Source organism: Etheostoma spectabile, chromosome 4 (genome assembly GCF_008692095.1).
Source record: "Etheostoma spectabile isolate EspeVRDwgs_2016 chromosome 4, UIUC_Espe_1.0, whole genome shotgun sequence".
NCBI classification, from domain to species: domain Eukaryota; kingdom Metazoa; phylum Chordata; class Actinopteri; order Perciformes; family Percidae; genus Etheostoma; species Etheostoma spectabile.
This window is the reverse complement of record NC_045736.1, coordinates 26,920,298-26,936,844: the sequence shown is the minus strand read 5'-3', so window position 1 is coordinate 26,936,844 and position 16,547 is coordinate 26,920,298. Positions and strand designations below refer to the sequence as shown.

General features: G+C 43.0%; 1 protein-coding gene across 1 annotated transcript in view; it reads right to left on the bottom strand.

Annotated features, from left to right (window-relative positions):
* Window positions 1-15,649, bottom strand: part of sulf2a (sulfatase 2a) — a 35,005-nt gene extending 19,356 nt beyond the window's left edge. Inside the window, exons 1-2 of the mRNA XM_032514180.1 lie at window positions 15,224-15,649; window positions 6,246-6,310 (exon numbers count right to left, since the gene is read on the bottom strand). The gene's annotated coding sequence lies outside the window, so the exon portion shown is untranslated. The remainder of the gene's footprint in view (window positions 1-6,245; window positions 6,311-15,223) is intronic.
* Window positions 15,650-16,547: the final 898 nt, after the last annotated feature.

Genomic DNA, 16,547 nt, shown 5'->3' with positions numbered 1-16,547 from the left:
AGTGACTTCTGCATGACATTGCGTAACTGCAGCACCAATGAGAAATTAAACACACACACACACACACACACACACACACACACACACACACACACACACACACACACACACACACACATACATACATACATACACACACACGCATATACATACACACATATATAATATACATTAATACATATATATTTATATGCATACACATATACACATACATACATACATACATACACATATATTCATACATACATACATACATACATATCTTAGCAAATATGAATATATAATACAAATATGCACACAGTGATATTTATCTGCTCAGGATGATAAAATTAACCTTCTAGTTTGTAGGCTGCCCACCTTTGGTAGAATTAGATCATGTTCCATAGGACTACTAGATTTTAAATTGTCATTTGTTGTGTTTTAATTACATCCCATTCCTCTCCTATCATCAAATTAGCACCTGCCGTTGGGACTGCTCCTAATGGCCCTGACTTAATGATGATTACAGACAATATCGGTTTAAACCTTCAGTAAACAACTGCCCCCAGTCAGCAGAATAAATTACAGCCCAGATTAATCAATATGATGGCTGGAAGTTACAGTTGTGCTGCTGAAGAAGTGATCACTTCTACAGACTCAGGATTCTTTTACATGACTGATAAACAATGGCTCTTGACTACTCAAAGAGGCACTACACCGCAGAGGGATGTTTTACCTTGTGGTGGTGGGGATCTGTGGGCGCAGTGAGGACCATCTTCTCTGGTGTTAAGCATACCCTTGGGGGTTGGAGAGGCGACAACTACTTCTTTACTTCGTCACTCCGCCCATTCTCTGTCCTAACCTCTGTACCCCTCGCGAGCTGGCTTTCTCCTGGCCCTTTTGTCGGCGGATTACTGGGGGTTTAGAGACGCACACACTGATCCCTCCCTCCCCTATCAGAACCACACAGGGGGTTAAGACTAGAGTACAGAGGCGAGACCTCCACACAATAATCTGAATTACAGAGGCTTTCTATGTATGGCCACTTATATTCCCCCCGTTTGCTCTACTCACCACAAAGCGCTATTCAGTGCTTGTGGTTTTCCCAGCAGGAATCTTGGGATATATGCCAAAACCCAGAGAATATATTTTGAACAACACCTAGATAGTTCAGAGAGTGTGTTTTTTAACTAAAGTCTTTGTCATTTGTTCAGTTTAAACACAAACATGTGTGATGGTCCTTGTAATCATCCACGGTAAAGGACCAACATAGAAAATACCCATGGCAAACAAACAAGCCTCAGGTGAAACCGCAGCGATGTGTAGTTGCACGCGGTCAACACACACTGTCCACATTATCCTCTCCATATTGTGAGAGAGTGCTGACTGTCTCCTCCTCTACAGGTCGGTATCCATCTCTCTCTGCCTTGTCCCCTGGAAAGCTGCCCAGACAGCCCATCTGTCTGTACTGACCTGTGATTGGGACCATGGGGGGAGCCTAAGTGGTCCACGAAGGGGGTCTCTGGCATGTTGCCTGCCTAGTAATGACAGTTAAGCTGCCAGCGGCTTGCCTAACAGCTCTGGAGGTCTCTCTGTGGTGCTACAGTATTGATATTGTATCGGGTTGCAAAGGGCTTGGCAGCCTTTTAATGAGAGCTCAGATTGATCAAGCAGTAGTGGCTCTCCCTTTACTCTGGATGCTGCTCATTGGCTGTCCCTGCAGGCCTGACCCCTCTCTGATCTCTGACTGAGGAGGGAGACAAACACACTCATGCCCACATTACATAGTCTCACACACAAACACAAACACACATACATGCACGCACGCACGCACGCACGCACGCACACACACACACACACACACACACACACACACACTCATGTTCAAATGTAGAAATGCTAAAGCTTTTGGGAAGAATGTTGTTTAGTTAGTAGTTACAATTAGTTACGGGTAGGGCTGGATAGCGTTTAAAGAATTTCGATAGCGGTTCCTGAACAATACTTTTTTACCAATTCTATAAAATCCATTTAAAAAAGAAAGAACAACGGCACAAATCTTTTTATTTATTTTTCAGCTCCCACTATATGAGTCCCATCTGTAATGTAGACCTTTTCCTGTTATCTCTAAAACACTGGACAGCCAATCACCAGCATGTTTAGATCTTGGTAGAAGCATGCTTCGTGCTTATTGTTTGTGCTTATTTGTTACAAACATACTCCGCCTTAGAGCATCGTAAAGGTTCAGGTGCCAGTGGTGATGAAGTCTGGTTGCAACAGCTGAAACAAAATGTAAGTATTAAGGGACTCAGTCGGTCGCCAAAGTCATCGAGTTTAAAATACTACTGGCAGTTAACGGTACCAGAACGTCATTGAAACTTGAAATCAACTTCTAAGGTAGAAAATTTGTTCAGTTTTAGTCTGCATGTCGTAATAAAAAGAGCAAGTTGCTGCAATCTCAATTATTTTAGCCCAAACAGAATAATTTATCAGCACTTCCACAAAAAACAACACTTCAAACTTTAAAGAAAAATCTAAACAATATTCAAACATTAAGTCCGACGCATGGCACATTCACACCGAACACAGGAGAGAGAAAGCTAAATCTATTTTCTTCATGCTGAAGTTGTATAGGGTCACTAACTCGTCAACAGAGGGAAGCAAATACACAGAGAGACACATTGAGAAAGGAGAAAAATATATTTAAACCACCTGCCTGTCATCCTCTAAAATGGAACTTCACCTTTCTGTCCCTCCTCCTCCTCTCCCTCCTGCTCTTTACCTGCCTCCACAGGCTCATGTCAAGGTCACAGTAGTGGTCTCTGGGACTTGACTTTCTCCTATTAGACCTCCATTAGGCTTCTGTCAGACAGGCAGCCAGCTGTTGGCACCCTGTGGTTGTGATCATGACCCCCACTCAGCCTCTGGACCCCCCTCCCCGGGGATCAACAGCAGGGAAGTAACAGGATGGAGGTAGAAATGAAACCCTGCTTAGTACTCAGGGGAGAGAACATTGTGATTACTTTTCAGGCCTTTACTCCTAAAGCAACCGAGAGACCATTCCACGACTGTGCTGCCAATCGGTCACACTGAAATGTGGTGTGAAAAAAATTCAAGTATCGAATGCACTGGATTTGCACGGGTGAAAATGGTACATGTTCTGATTTTGTCCATTTCAAAAATGTTCTCTACACACTCAATGGCAAACTGCTGGTCCTCTTCTTCGCCTCCATTCTTAGTTTTCTTACTCTCTCATTTATTAAACATGAATTAGCAGTGCCTTGATCAAGTTCCTCACCCTTGTGTTGTAATTAGTGCTGTGTCAGAGCACGGCCCCATTTCAGTAATAGAGTAATTACTGCACCAACGGCCAGCCTTCTGACCTCCATCACCCCACCCCCACACACCATCAAACCATTCTATCATCTCAGATGGAACATTAGGCATCAGACAGGACAGGAGGTATAGACAGCTTTTCAACTGGGGGGGGGGAATTAATAACCTTTTACTGTGGATCACACTGAACGAAAAGGTCAATTACATTCATCAGAGAAACGTTGCGGATGAATGTTTGCAATTAATGAGCATTGTATAGCACCAAGATTGCTGTTAAACTCCCCTACATGTCAAGTAGAAAGGCAGTAGTAAAGGGGAGTACAACCAATTCAAGACACACATAAAATAGCCAGTAAATTCATAGGGTAAGCAGACAAGAGAGGGAGAACGATATACTGCCTTGGCCTATGGAGTAGAGAGTGACAATCTTTTACTGCTGCAGGGATCCAATTAATTATTTCTACATTGCAGTTAAGGGAGGGTAAGCCACTACAGGCAAATGATATGGGGCTTCAATCAGAAGAAGATACCTTCACCAGATGCCCTGCATTTTTACTGGGTGGGCAGCAATGACAAAATTGGTGCTATCCTGTGTTTGGTAAGCTCCTTGTACAACACAGCTGTGAATAAAAGCTATTAGAGAAATTATCTTAACGGCAGGAGAGCTGGGGATCGGAAGAGAAGAAGAAGGCTTTTTGTGGAATTCAGATGAAACCTCCTTTCAGCACCATTGCCCCAGATAGCTTAAGTTAGCTGAGTGGTTAACACGTACACACACACACACACACACACACACACACACACACACACACACACACACACACACACACACACACACACACACACACATACACTTCACAGCCAGCCACCTTCTTGCAAATGGTGAACTGACTTCCCAGCCAGCTGATGGGAGCTGACATACAGCAAAAGAATGAGCTGCTTCTGTGTTGTTACTATAAAGCTTGACCAAAGTGCAGAGTGGCCTCTCTGTGTGTGGGGCCACAGGTTGGCACCCTCACAGGGGGCTTTATTGGGGTGCCGTCCTGGGCACAGGCAGGCAGCATGCCCGATGTTGACAAAGCCTGCTATTGCCTGCTGTCAGCCCATTCTCTGTGCACCCAGCGGAAAGAATCAATTAGGCCAAGCTCACAACAGAGCACTTTAATATTTTACATTTAATCAGCGGGCAGAAGTCAGGCTGGGGCATGAAAGCAAGCTGGCAGTTCCCGTCTTGCTGGTGTGGAAAATGAGGGTCAGGAAAATACTCCCGGAGCCCGCAATGTGCATCATATACCCCAGAGAAGATGTGAGAAATCAGTTTGAGGAGAAGTTGCCATCAACAACAGACAGATCCTCCAAAGTGTTTGGGGAAAAATATCCCTTTGTCACTGACAAGATATCAAAAGCACCTTATGCAACCAGCTGCAAGGAATGAAGAAGTATCACATAACGCTCTTCATAAACAACCAGAGCTCTGTGGAAGGGACAGTGGTTTAAGAGAAGAAAACGAAAATGATCAGGTCTTCACTCGGCAGATGAACTGCTCCTTTGAAGAGTTTCTTTTGAAGACTTTTGGTTTTTATCCTGCACTGCCGAAGGCCACCTCTGCCAGTAAGAAGATGAGCGAGAAAGAAAGAGGTGAATGCTGTCCTCACGCTGAGGTTTTGAAGTGGAGATCAGTCCTCAAACAGAATAGCTTACCAAAGACACATCATTCACCTGTCTGCTCTTGCTAGTTTCACAAATACAAGAAGAAAAATCAAAGTTCAGCTCCCTCAAATGCTCTGTGAAGAAGAATTACGTAGCCAGTCTTTTTTTTTCATCAACAAAACACTGAAACAATCGTAATTATATTAGGAGCTGCTTGTAGCAAGTTGTTTGCTAATCAAAAAGGAGAGCTGCTTACAGTCATGCATACTGATGTTTTTGCAAGTGATAATGAGTCAGCTGTGCACAGCTGTGTACATAATTTGCCCACATGTGCTGAGAGCTGCTTCATCTGCTGCTATCCAACTGTTCACACAGGATGATTCTGATTGCAACAGCAACATAACATGTTACTGGTAAACAGCCAACTGGACATTGGTAAGTGGTAATGTGTCCAGATCATTTAGATTTATTGGCTCTTTAAAACACTGTTGGCACAATGTTTTTAACCGCAGTGCCTCTAACTACTGATTTAAAACATAAATACATAAAACATGTCCTCATCATTGCCTATTTAGTGGAGACAAAGCTAGACCAAAGCCACACGGGGTGAAGGCGATTTTTCAGCTACTGATTTAACAATTCTGAGCTTTGCAGCTTGCTCATTAATTCTTAGGACAATTTCCCTCAGCCTCATCTGACCCCCGCTTTCTGCATCTATCATTTCACTCTCTTTTCTCTTCTCTTCATAATCACCATTTGGACTGATGGTCCCAACACAACCGCGACACCCACAGCTCTCTTTGATCATCAAATCCACCTCAGTGAGGCCAACAACCATCTTCTTATTCATGCAGAATGAAATGCTAATCAATGACAGGTGGATCAAATGAGGTGTGTGAGTCGCCTCTGGAGGTGACGAATCTATCCCCCCACAGTAAATAAAACATTGACGTTAACTGTAGCCTGCTGTGTTTCTTTCCTTTGAGGTCTGTAGAATCCATAGGAACAGGAACAATATTGTATGTGACACCCAGGTGGGTGGAAAGATAGATACTGTAAATAGATAAATACAGTAGATAGGCAGACCGCACAGTCAGGCACTGTGTTCACATGCAAACGAAAATAAATACAGAAAACTATAGCTGTCGCAACATAACAAAGACCTACATCCACACATGCAAGTCAACTTTACATGTGCTATATGTGTGTGAGGGTGAAATGAGAGGGCAGATGGAGATTTTACTTTCACATTGTTTTCACATGTAAGAGGTGAAAAGCCTTACCTTCCTATCTAAACTAGCTGTCTGGTTCTCCTCTCCCACAGAAATCAGCCTCTGACTGCCAAGTTCTGTAAGCAAACACAAAGTCCAGAGTGGATGAGTACTTGAAACCTATGCAAGTCAAACAGAGCCAGACCATCTTGTATCTATGCGCTTCTCTTTTTCTTTTTTTTTTATAAATCATGTATGCATTCTGGTTCACCCCTGGCGGATGCTGGCCTGTATTTTCTCTGTCCTCCCTAACAGACACCATTAGCCATTCCTAAGTCCAGATGCAACTTCCAGTCACCACTTCTCCTCACATGGTGTACCCCGGGGATGGTGACACATCTGTTTTAGACGAATAACACTGCAACAATTTGGTAGGATGTGGAGATCAAGAACAACATTGTCATACTGCTCATTTTAGCCAAACTTATTATATATCTATCTGTAAAAATTCTGTTTATATTAATAGCCATCTGTATATGTATTCGTAGTACATATTCACCTGTAAATCTTGTTCACAATACTTGTTATCTATATATTATATGCATAGGACAAATCTATCTGTAAAATTCTGTTTATAATAGTATTCATTTCTATATTTATTCAGTACATCTCCATCCTGCACTTATGAAACCATTGTATATCCTGCACTTACTGCTATTGCACTTCTGGTTAGACCCAAACTGCATTTTGTTGCCTTGTACCTGTACATCTGTAATGACAATAAAGTTGAATCTAATCTAATCTAATTTTTTCATGTCAGTCCACACGGTATTTGAAAAAGGTAAAATCCATATTTGATTGATGCTGTGACACCTGATGGAGCAGGCAATCGTTCAGGAGGTGGTTTAATTAGACCTAGACCACACATTGATTAACAAGTGTTACATTCTTTTTATATAATAACACCCTCCAGAAATGTTTTAGTGATAGTAATAATAATTGGTTTCTGTTTGTGATGCTGTAAGCCCTGCTCACTTTCAGTCAGCCAGACAAGTAAATCCCTATACTTATACTGCTTTAAACTAGCTGTCCCGAGCAGCCGAGGTACAGAAAAATAGCTGTTTTCACCCAGCTATTTCCATTACATCTTTTCCAACACTATCTCCAACAGCCCCCACATGATCTTGTAAGCTACAAGGCCTTGTTCTGCGTCTGCCTGTGAAGACATGTTGACAGCAGTGGAGCTGACAGGTGTCAGTGTGTCCAGCATGTAAACATCTGAGTCGAGCCAAGCCAGCTTTGACATCTCCATAACCACTCTGTAAAATCTTGGCCTGAATCTCTCTCTACTGATGATGCCTAAAATATGTTGTGTGTAGTCTTTGGAGAAATGCTATGCACCCAACAATGTGGTGATGCACACACAAATGTTATGTTCAGAAAGGCTAAGAATACACTGGAGAAGTATCTCACTGCCAAGGCACACCCCTGACCCCAGCTGCTCTCTGCCCAGACCAGCTCTGCCAGCCACTCATGGGCATCAAAGTGAGTAGGGGCTGGACACCTGTGCCTGTCTATCTGTCTGGAGCAATATAAAAGCCTAAGAACTCGGACAAGGCTTTCTTTTCACTGGGAAGCATATTTGTAAGTAGCTCAAAACATCTGAAATCAAGGACATAACATGGAGGAGGAATCGACAAGACCTGATATATACTTAGACTGCTTTTATCCTATAGTCCTTCAACAAATAATGTTAAAAGTCCTTTCAGCTAAGCCATCTACCTGTCTCTTAGACCCCATCCCAATGAGGCTACTTAAAGAAGCGTTACTCGTGGTAAACACTTCATTACTAGATATGATCAATATGTCTTTATTAACAGGTTATGTACCGCAGTCATTTAAAGTAGCTGTGATAAAACCTCTTCTGAAAAAAAACAATCTTGATCCTGAGGTCATAGCCAACTTTAGAGCTATATCTAACCTGCCCTTTTTCTCCAAGATCCTTGAGAAAGTAGCTGCTAATCAGTTATGTTATGTGTTATCTGTAAAGTTTCTCGAGATAACTCTTGTTATGATTTGATACTATAAATAGCATTGAATTGAATTAGTTGTATGCAACAATACAAACCAGTAGACACATCATTTATTTTGACAGGATTTTTTTGGCCGAAGATGACATCTAAATAAACTTGCAGTATTCAGCAGACACCGCAGGCTGCAAATGGAAAAAGTGATTTACTTTCCTTTTCTCTCGCTAAAATAAAAGGAGTGACAGATTTAATATAAATAAGCAGAGAGGGGGAGGAAGAAAGGGAGATGATTTGAGAAGGCTGTGGGTGACAAGGCACTGTGACAAGCGTGGCAACTGAGAGAAAATGCGACACCTGGCCTTGTCCTTGATGTGAATAAGAGGATGATACATCAAAAAGTGACAGGGCAAAAAGATGGCTATTACCCAGGCGAAGAGGAAGATAAAGTGGAAAAATAGGAGAAAGTAACTATTTTTAGCAGTGGTGTAAAAATACGCCATGGGTTCATTTAATATTCCTTTCCATAAAGCCCTCCTGTTCATAAATCATATTTTATTAGTTGCAATAATCTCCTGTTCTTGCCAGAGTTACACCAAAACTGTATTGGCATTTCAAAGCATTCCAGCAAGAGATGAAATGCCCACGTCAAGTGACAGCGATCAGGCGACTCCATCCTCTTCTGACTGAGATAAGATGGAATGAGCTGTCTGTCTGTTGACCGTGATCAAGTTTGACCGGGAGGGTACATGAGCACAGCCCGAGGCCGTGTTTACTTTGATTGTCTGCATTCTCCCTTTCGGGCAGGAGGCTGATTGATTTCAGTAGGCTAGAACCCAGGCTCTGCCCCTATTGATCCCTCATTCCCAGCCCTGTCTCTTCTGCAATTAAGAGTTCACTAAACCGGCGCTATGGAACACTCCTAATAAATACCACCTTCCTACCAACAACTCCAAGCTGCATTCACTACGCTGGCTGTCTCTGGTGCTTTCTCACTTCATTTCTCACTTTCGTCTACTACATCTCTACTCCAGTCGTAGTTAAGGCTCAGTCACATATGAAAAAATGGTGGAATTGATCTGGATTTTTCATATAACATTAGCAAAGAAAAAGCACAGTTCATTAAACATAAGCTTGCGGTAGACAGTCCAAATCTCTGTGGATCAATGAGAATCAATTGCTTCACCAGCAGCCAGATTTGAGGGATTAGAACCAATTGAGCTACTTTGGATATAGAAATCTGGGATGTGTCTGGGTGTCAGGCGAGGAAGATCAAAAGATAAATTAGATTAGAATTAGATCAAACACAGTCAAAAGTTGTGAGGACAGAGAGAGGAATGTGTGAGAGTGGTCGATGTAAGAGAAACAGAAATCCAGACGTAGGAGCCAAAAAGCTGTGTGACTCAGAATCTATTTAATTGCCAGGTACAGTACATATACAGATACAAGGAATCTGCCTGTGTTTCTATCTTTCTCCAGAGCTATTGGCACATCAATCTCTTGATCTGCGCACCTTGAGGGTGCAGTCAGAAAAAAGCAGTTCAGACACAGGCCAGTTATGCCCCAACGCACCCGCCCTTAAACCCATAATCCCACTTCTTTGGTGGAGTGAGAAAATCCAATTTCAGAGATCTGTAATTCCATAAACCTTATTAGGCACAACAATAGCTGCTATACCCTGAGGGAGAGGCATAAGGGAGGGGTGAGTGTGTCGAGGAGAGTGGCTTGCTGAAGTTATGACCAGGCCAAATGCAGCGACGGAGAGAGTGACGAACACAGAAATGGAGATTAAGGTAGAGTCAGAGTGAGCCATCAGAAAGAAGAAAAATAGAAATGTTTTAGATGGACGCCTTTTTTAATTTTTCAGAAAAGGGAAAACAGGGTGGGAAAAAAGCTAACCCCCTAAGTTACAGTGTGACTTTCCCGCCAGTACAGTTTTCCCCAGCTGCGAATCCCCCCCCGTTTCACCCCTGTCCCTTAATCGTGTCGTCTAAATTGGGCCCCCTGCTTATTATAAACAATCCCTTCTTTGATTTTTATATTGGGAAAAGAATTTCGAAAAGAAAAATCTGTTTTTGTTTGGGGTACGGTCCCTTTCCACCCACCCGATCCGATTCTTTAATTGTACTCAATGGGCCGGTTATGGTTATTGAGGGTTCATTGATTGTTCCTAAATCCCGGAGAGGGGGGTGGGTTTGTTTTTGCCGTACTAAAGGGGCACCACTGCAAAACCTCAGTGGGAGTGAGCCCAAGTCCAACGTGGAGGGAAACATGGGGCTTAAAAAAAAAAAAAAAAATACCAGGTGGGATTTATCAATAAAAAAACAAAACAAACCATACATGAGGGGCTCAGGTGATGGGAAACAAAAAGAAAATATTGAAAAAATAAGTTGGTAATAGACTTGCTTGTGAGAAAAAAATTTTGCTTTAAAAAAAATTAATTTAGTTTTAGGAGTATTTTTGAGGGCATTTTTTCCCCTTTATTAGATGACAGTGGATTGACAGGAAAAGTGGGAGAGAGATGTGGGATGACACACAGCAAAAGGCCGCAGGTCGGACTCGAACCTGGCCCGTATATATGTGTACACAGGAAAGTCTTAATACTAGCAGTAGTGTAGCATGGAGACTGTACCATTATCCTTCTTTTCAGTGTTTCTCTTGATTCAATGAAAAAGCTGAATACATTTACCAAAATATTCTTCTTTAAAACCATTTATTTATTTTTAAGTTTACAACCAAACCACAAAATGACTTAAACATAATAACTTATTTTGAAGAAGTGATCGCATATAACATAAACACAAAGCTTTTGTACACTTTTGTTAGAGTTAGCATTATCATAATGTAAACTGCGAGCCACTGGTAAAGCTTATCTGCTACCCTGACAGACACACACCTCCAAAAATATGAACTACGCTCAACACACATACCTGAGACTCCACACCTGATTGTCCCTAGTCTCCCTGTTCCTCAGTTCTTTCTGTCTCCTTTGCCTGTGACATAGTGATGTTAGTATTTCAATAAGCACCCATTCTTATATATGTCACCCAATAGTCTTGATATGAGGACTTATTGTACTTACTTAGTGTTTTAGAGTACTGAAAAAGGATCTTATGTCTTATGTCTTGTTTCCATAACTAAAAGTTTCAACCAGTATGTTCTCTCATTCTCTCCTGCGGTCTGCTGGAGCGGCTGGACCAAACCATTGTGAGGGGGGACCATAAATGTTTGTGGGAGGGTAGGGGGGGATCCTGAACTCCCAACCCCCCTGGGATGTACTCCTATGCACCGGATGACACAATCTTCTGAACATAGTCATACTGAGAAATACAGAGAGAGTTGTGTGGAGCTGATAGTCTTAATTAACGTTTTAGCAACTCATTCGGCAATGGCTTGAATGTAACAGACGTTCATTAATATCAAAAAGCTAAAGCTTTAAGTCTGATTTTGTCTGCCTTCCAAAATCTCCCAATCACTGCTCTCAGCAACTGCAGTTAATTCTGTAATAAATTATTCACAACTGTAACAAAATTGTTGCAAAAGGCCACCGATAACCCCAGGACCTACAAGCTGATTAAAGGAGGAGATTGGAGAACAGATTTAACACAAAATTCAGATATATAGTGACATCTCTGCTGTTTGTTATTGCAAGTGAGAAGGGGGCCTCCAGCTGCTGGATCTCCTGAGACAGATAGGGCAGTGAAGCCCGTACTCTGTGGCCGGCAGGGTATAATTACATTTCCCTGCGGGGGGAAACCGCCGCTGTTGCAGCTCAGCTATATAGAGGGAAGAGATAGAAATCTGATTACACTCACACAACACAGTTGAATGGCTGTCCACCCGTGAACATTTGGAATCACACGTACACAATGCACACAGAGAAACAAGACAGACAAACACACAAAATCACATGCACAGACAACTACACAGCAATGGGCTTCTTTTTATTTGCTCCTGTCAGATGCAGGCTACTCTCCGCTCTCTACACAGAGTTAAGACAAGTGTTTGAGAGGCCTCATCAAAGAGCCCCTCTGTCTTTAGTCATTAGAGCTGAGAGGAGCACCGAATTTTACACACTAATCTCCTGATCCCACCTCATCGCAGGACCCGTTAACAGCAGCTCATACATACAGATGAAGTGGGACTCACAGGGAGCACGTGAGTGCTACTTACTTTCCGGCTACTTTTAGTGTGTTCTACAGATGCTCTGTGTGTGTGTGAGTAATGAAACACTAGTTATGTTTCCAGGTTCTAAGCTGAAATGTATACAAAATAGAATGTAAATTAGTGTGTGTCCCTTGACTAAATGTATGTGACTATATTTCAATATAGATATCTATTTATTCAGGCAGCAAGATTACACAGTTAATTGTGCACTGGTGACTCTGATATATCATGACATTTAATTGCTGCTTCTCATCTTGGATGCTAGTTTGTGATTTGTGTTTGTTTTTCAACTACAACATCCCATTTATTTACACCCAGAAACGGTGCTCTCTTTATTCTTTATTTTTTGGGTCTTTCTGGTGGAGTGAAACCTCTCAACGATGTGTGGCAGAATATTAATGCCTTGTCAAGAGTAGACGAAGAAGGAGCTATGATAACGTCAAGCTGTATTTAAAAAAATCTGTTTTCAACAGCTTTTATCTTTTCTTTCTGAGTATGCCAACTTTTCCCCCTCAGCGAAGCCTAACAACGTTTTGTCACTATTTAAACTTTTCTTACATTCCTGGTGTTTTCCACTCAGGTTTTTAAGAGGCAAATTAAAAATGTGCATAAAAACAGCAAGTGGAGGGTGGGTGAGGGTGAAGAAGCTGTAGCTCTGAGAGGGCGCAATGTAGCTAATGGGAGACATTAGCTTTGAGACCCTCTAGTCTAACCTCACTGTGTCTAACCACAAAAGGTCAAGGCGGCGGTATAACGAGCAGACACTGGCGCTGCCCCGGCCGCCTGCACGCCCGCAGAGCCTATCAAGCAGTGTCACCTTGGCTGTTGTCACTGATCTCTGCCACCTGTCACCACGCTGCCCCTGCGGCCAGGGATGCGGCTGTGTTGAAAATGGGTTTGTCGATAACACATCCCCCTGAGAGTGGCGATGGGGGAACATGTCCTCTGCTTTCATCAACAGCTTGAGTCAACAGCTTCGGCATGCAGCATTAGCATACAATACATATTCATGCTGGTGTCTCCCTTCAACTGCATCGCCAGCCCTCCTGCACATTTTCCAGTCATTTTTTACAAACGGAATGTCAAGTGCCCCATTTTTGCCGACAGTCCCACATGCCTGTTATATATTCTCTGCACGGCCACTCCAGACAACATCAACAGGTCTGAAGGTCGTGGGATCACACCCAGAGTGATGTGTGTGTGTGTGTGTGTGTATGTTGTATGCAGTGTGAGTGCAGCTATTGTGCATTTGGTTTAATGCAGTGGAAATAAGCCACTATGATTTTGTCTGCACTTCCTATTACATTAGTGATTGTATCCATGCAATTAAAGTTTAGTGTATGTAAATATAAAACTGAACCAAATGTTATCTACATCTGGGTGTGTGCATGTAAGTGCGTGTGTGTGTGTGTGTGTGAGCAGAGTGTGTAGCATACAGCTGTAGTGTTAACATGCCTGGGGACTAGCTGACAGGTAGACTAAGCAGGAGCATCCTCCTCCAGTCCACTGGCATCTCAGTGGGAAAAGAGGCCAGTTGATCTGGGGTTAGAGCTTCCATGGCAGAGTGCGTTGTGATAAATAATGAATGCTTAAAGAAATCTCTGAATCTCTTCTTTAGTTTCCATTCATCCCTATATCCTTGCATACATTTATCCATCCACCCATATTGCTACAAACAGCACGGGGCGTTCAGCTGTCAATATCATAAATATTTCAGCCTCCAAGTCATTGCTTGCACTCCCCCTCCACTATGCTACTCTTAACAGTCACCACTTGGTGATGACACAGCCTTTTGACCCATAAAGATATTGACAAAACACTGATAGTGAGTACATTCACTGGGGCCAGCCTTGTAGACTAAAGCTGTGCATGCTTCTATAGGAGCAGATGCGGCTGCAAATGTTGAAATGGCGGCTCCTAAATGAATGCTGCGTGCCGGATATCTCCTCAGTTTCTACAAAAAGGTCCCCATAAGGTAACCAATCCAAAACTGGTCCTGCCTTAAAAAAAAAAAGTAATGTTTCAACTGTTGTAGTTGTTGTTTTTGCTCTAATTTCAAACCCTCACACACATTCACACATTGTTGGGTTTCTGTAAATAACATCACAGAGTACGGTCTAGACCTGCTCTTTTATGAAACGCGCTGTGAGATAACTGTTGTTGTGATTTGGCGCTATATAAATAAAACAGAATTCAATTCAGCAGTAAATGCCCAAAGCAATGCTGAATCAATGAATGTTCCATATTTTGAAACACCACAGACTGTGCAACAGGAAGACAAAGAGAACTCTTTACAAATTGGATTCAATACCAAGACAGACCACAGACAGAAATATGAAAGCTGTCTTGACTTGTTTTATTGAGTGGATTTTCACAGATTCTGAACACAATTGTAATGTAATAATTGCTCTACTAGAGGATACTATTGCGTCGCAACGTGAACATCACCTAAAAGACAGATACTTGAAAAAGAGCAAATGGAGACACAGCACATGTTGACAGCATCCAGCCCAAAAAACTACCAACTTCTTCCACCAGATAAACAGCATCCTGTCCACCCTAGTCTGATTCAAAGCCAGATTCTCTGTTAAAAGTCCAGTTCATCTGATGACCAAGAGGTCTTATCTCTGTTACCCCGATGAGCAGCACTGTTAGCGACTCCATGCATAAATCTCAGAGGCAAAAAGAACGGATCAGAGCATTCAAGTGTAAACTAGGGCAAAGCTTCAGCACTGTACCCTCTAGATTCGCTACTCTGGAAGCAAGTCCTGTGAAGGAACAAGTGATCCGACACTGAGGGATACACATGCTGCTCTCTGTCATCTATCACACATGATCAAACACAAATTCACACACCTGTTATGGCCAGTCCAGTACCATCCAGTCCTGTCCGCTCAGATCCGGTCTCCTGTGTTGGCAGAGTAAGGAGCTCGTCTCACCCCCACGCAGCCCGGTGCAGACAGCTCACTGTTATAGATGCACTGACAAGTGAAAGGAGGGAGGCGTGGTTTCACATGAGCTAAATAAAAGAGGGAGGGAAAGAGGGAGGGCTCCCTAAATCTACAATTCAATTTTGCCCTCACTCCATCTCTTTTATTTCTCTCTTCTTTCAGTATATTTCTGTTGGTGTTCTATTGCTTCTTCTCTTTTTCCATCTTCCTCCCTGCGTGTTATTCCTCACTGACTCTCTCTGTTGCTATTAGTTTTAGTCGTGTTGCTTCCTGTTTCTTCTTTCTCCTTGTCACAGTTAACTCTGCCTCTTCTTCTCTAGGTTCTTATTCATGGGGCAGTAGTGTGTGTGTGTGTGTGTGTGTGTGTGTGTGTGTGTGTGTGTGTGTGTGTGTGCGTGTGTGTGGGCGCACACGCGTGGACGTGGGCGTGTGCATGTGTGAGAGAGACAGTGAAACAGGCCAGCTCCGGCCATCTGTTGGAGCCTGTGAGCTTCACCTATTCACAGTCTCATAAAGGCAGAGGCACACAGAGGAGTGAGAGAGAGAAAGGAATGGGAGGGAACAAGGGATCAATCTTAATGCTGCAAGGGTGGGGAGGGAAAGCACAGCCTGGCACACACACACCATATTTATCAGGATGGCACCTCTGTGGCGAGCTGGCGTGGGCGCGCTTGCTCACTGCGTCCAGGCAGAGCAGGGGATTTGGCTCACGAGTCACAGGCATGCAGATAGAGGGAAATCGCACACCCCAACACACAGACACACATACACACACAAATCCACAAAACCAATTTCCTCTTTGACAAAACAAACAGGATATATCAAGATGCATAATCCAATAAACTCAAAGAGACAAGGGAGCGGAGGACAGAGGACAACTCACACAGACGCACACACAAAGCCTTCCCCAAATCTTTCCATCTCAGCAGAGTACATTGTCCTGCCCAGTTTAAGCCAGGTATTTCTCCTGAGTGCCGGTGTCACTTCCTATCCCTGACCAGGAGGGAGAGGTTCGGCAGAGGGTGGCGGAGGGCAGAGGCATCCATCACTGTCTGCGTCAGCTATACCATGATGGATGCGCCTGTTTATCCCTCTCTGCAGGTTATTTAGATGCAGTCACAGCCAGAGAGATTAGTGATGGAGAACCTCTCCTAACCTCTCCTCCCACCCCATCTAATCAATAACACTCTTATCTATTATCTGCATTTCGAGGTATTTCTCTATGGAAA